Source organism: Mixophyes fleayi, unplaced genomic scaffold (assembly GCF_038048845.1).
Source record: "Mixophyes fleayi isolate aMixFle1 unplaced genomic scaffold, aMixFle1.hap1 Scaffold_2526, whole genome shotgun sequence".
NCBI classification, from domain to species: domain Eukaryota; kingdom Metazoa; phylum Chordata; class Amphibia; order Anura; family Limnodynastidae; genus Mixophyes; species Mixophyes fleayi.
Window position 1 is genome coordinate 25,001 of NW_027446634.1, and position 2,500 is coordinate 27,500.

The 2,500-nt window shown below is 46.7% G+C and overlaps 4 non-coding genes and 9 pseudogenes across 4 annotated transcripts; all 13 read left to right on the top strand.

The window, feature by feature from the left end:
* Nucleotides 1-71, top strand: part of LOC142124347 (5S ribosomal RNA) — a 119-nt pseudogene extending 48 nt beyond the window's left edge.
* An 83-nt stretch (nt 72-154) lies between these two features.
* On the top strand, nt 155-263 carry LOC142124496 (5S ribosomal RNA; annotated as a pseudogene).
* An 84-nt stretch (nt 264-347) lies between these two features.
* On the top strand, nt 348-466 carry LOC142124531 (5S ribosomal RNA). Its single transcript, XR_012684644.1, has one exon. It is a non-coding gene; the product is annotated as a 5S ribosomal RNA (ribosomal RNA).
* Nucleotides 467-550: 84 nt separating this feature from the next.
* Nucleotides 551-669, top strand: LOC142124460 (5S ribosomal RNA; annotated as a pseudogene).
* Nucleotides 670-753: 84 nt separating this feature from the next.
* On the top strand, nt 754-872 carry LOC142124330 (5S ribosomal RNA; annotated as a pseudogene).
* An 83-nt stretch (nt 873-955) lies between these two features.
* LOC142124438 (5S ribosomal RNA) lies at nt 956-1,074 on the top strand (annotated as a pseudogene).
* An 83-nt stretch (nt 1,075-1,157) lies between these two features.
* Nucleotides 1,158-1,276, top strand: LOC142124479 (5S ribosomal RNA; annotated as a pseudogene).
* Nucleotides 1,277-1,361: 85 nt separating this feature from the next.
* On the top strand, nt 1,362-1,480 carry LOC142124291 (5S ribosomal RNA). Its single transcript, XR_012684585.1, has one exon. It is a non-coding gene; the product is annotated as a 5S ribosomal RNA (ribosomal RNA).
* An 84-nt stretch (nt 1,481-1,564) lies between these two features.
* LOC142124391 (5S ribosomal RNA) lies at nt 1,565-1,683 on the top strand (annotated as a pseudogene).
* Nucleotides 1,684-1,768: 85 nt separating this feature from the next.
* Nucleotides 1,769-1,887, top strand: LOC142124344 (5S ribosomal RNA). The gene has a single exon (XR_012684604.1). It is a non-coding gene; the product is annotated as a 5S ribosomal RNA (ribosomal RNA).
* An 83-nt stretch (nt 1,888-1,970) lies between these two features.
* Nucleotides 1,971-2,089, top strand: LOC142124439 (5S ribosomal RNA; annotated as a pseudogene).
* An 83-nt stretch (nt 2,090-2,172) lies between these two features.
* On the top strand, nt 2,173-2,291 carry LOC142124481 (5S ribosomal RNA; annotated as a pseudogene).
* Nucleotides 2,292-2,376: 85 nt separating this feature from the next.
* On the top strand, nt 2,377-2,495 carry LOC142124521 (5S ribosomal RNA). Its single transcript, XR_012684635.1, has one exon. It is a non-coding gene; the product is annotated as a 5S ribosomal RNA (ribosomal RNA).
* Nucleotides 2,496-2,500: the final 5 nt, after the last annotated feature.

Below are 2,500 nucleotides of genomic sequence, written 5' to 3' on the forward strand. Positions count from 1 at the left end.
AAGCTAAGCAGGGCTGGGCCTGGTTAGTACTTGGATGGTAGACCACCTGGGAATACCAGGTGCTGTAGGCAGTTTTTTTTATTTTCTCTTGTTCCGGCTTCCTTCGAAGCTGGTTTTGAGATGTATAAGACATGTAGGTCATTAGAAAACCAATACCTACAGCCACACCACCCTGAACAAGCCTGATCTTGGAAGCTAAGCAGGGCCTGGCCTGGTAAGTACTTGGATGGGAGACCACCTGGGAATACCAGGTGCTGTAGGCAGTTTTTTTTTATTTTCTCTTGTTCCGACTTCCTTCAATGCTGGTTTTGAGATGTATAAGAGATGTAGGTCATGAGGAAACCAACACCTACAGCCACACCACCCTGAACAAGCCCAATCTCATCTGATCTTGGAAGCTAAGCAGGGCCAGGCCTGGTTAGTACTTGGATGGGAGACCACCTGGGAATACCAGGTGCTGTAGGCAATTCTTTTTTTTTTTCTCTTGTTCCGACTTCCTTCGAAGCTGGTTTTGAGATGTATAAGACATGTAGGTCTTTAGAAAACCAATACCTACAGCCACACCACCCTGAACAAGCCCAATCTCATTTGATCTTGGAAGCTGAGCAGGACCGGCACTGGTTAGTACTTGGATGGGAGACCACCTGGGAATACCAGGTGCTGTAGGCCATTTTTTTTTATTTTCTCTTGTTCCGGCTTCCTTCAATGCTGGTTTTGAGATGTATAAGACATGTAGGTCATTAGGAAACCAATACATACGGCCACACCACCCTGAACAAGCCCAATCTCGTCTGATCTTGGAAGCTAAGCAGGGCCGGGACTGGTTAGTACTTGGATGGGAGACCTCCTGGGAATACCAGGTGCTGTAGGCCTTATTTTTTTATTTTCTCTTGTTCCGGCTTCCTTCGAAGCTGGATTTGAGATGTATAAGAGATGTAGGTCTTTAGGAAACCAATGCTATAGCCACACCCCCCTGAACAAGCCCAATCTCAACTGATCTTGGAAGCTAAGCAGGGTCGGGCCTGGTTAGTACTCGGATGAGAGACCACCTGGGAGTACCAGGTGCTGTAGGCCTTTTTTTTTATTTTCTCTTGTTCCGGCTTCCTACAATGCTGGTTTTAAGATGTATAAGAGATGTAGGTCAGTAAGAAACCAATACCTACAGCCACACCACCCTGAACAAGCCCAATCTCGTCTGATCTTCAAAGCTAAGCAGGGCCAGGCCTGGTTAGTAGTTGGATGGGAGACCACCTGGGAATACCAGGTGCTTTAGGCAATTTTTTTTTTATTTTCTCTTGTTCCGGCTTCCTTCGAAGCTGGTTTTGAGATGTATAAGAGATGTAGGTCTGTAGGAAACCAATGCCTACAGCCACACCACCCTGAACAAGCCCAATCTCGTCTGATCTTGGAAGCTAAGCAGGGCCTGGCCTGGTTAGTACTTGGATGGGATACCACCTGGGAATACCAGGTGCTGTAGGCAGTTTTTTTTTATTTTCTCTTGTTCCGGCTTCCTTCGAAGCTGGTTTTGAGATGTATAAGACATGTAGGTCTTTAGAAAACCAATACCTACAGCCACACCACCGTGAAGAATCCCAATTTCATTTGATCTTGGAAGCTAAGCAGGACCGGGCCTGGTTAGTACTTGGATGGGAGACCACCTGGGAATACCAGGTGCTGTAGGCCATTTTTTTTTTATTTTCTCTTGTTCCGGCTTCCTTCAATGCTGGTTTTGAGATGTATAAGAGATGTAGGTCATTAGGAAACCAATACCTACAGCCACACCACCCTGAACAAGCCCAATCTCGTCTGATCTTGGAAGCTAAGCAGGGCCGGGCCTGGTTAGTACTTGGATGGGAGACCTCCTGGGAATACCAGGTGCTGTAGGCCTTATTTTTTTATTTTCTCTTGTTCCGGCTTCCTTCGAAGCTGGATTTGAGATGTATAAGAGATGTAGGTCTTTAGGAAACCAATGCTATAGCCACACCCCCCTGAACAAGCCCAATCTCAACTGATCTTGGAAGCTAAGCAGGGTCGGGCCTGGTTAGTACTCGGATGAGAGACCACCTGGGAGTACCAGGTGCTGTAGGCCTTTTTTTTTATTTTCTCTTGTTCCGGCTTCCTACAATGCTGGTTTTAAGATGTATAAGAGATGTAGGTCAGTAAGAAACCAATACCTACAGCCACACCACCCTGAACAAGCCCAATCTCGTCTGATCTTCAAAGCTAAGCAGGGCCAGGCCTGGTTAGTAGTTGGATGGGAGACCACCTGGGAATACCAGGTGCTTTAGGCAATTTTTTTTTTATTTTCTCTTGTTCCGGCTTCCTTCGAAGCTGGTTTTGAGATGTATAAGAGATGTAGGTCTTTAGGAAACCAATGCCTACAGCCACACCACCCTGAACAAGCCCAATCTCGTCTGATCTTGGAAGCTAAGCAGGGCCTGGCCTGGTTAGTACTTGGATGGGAGACCACCTGGGAATACCAGGTGCTGTAGGCAGTTTT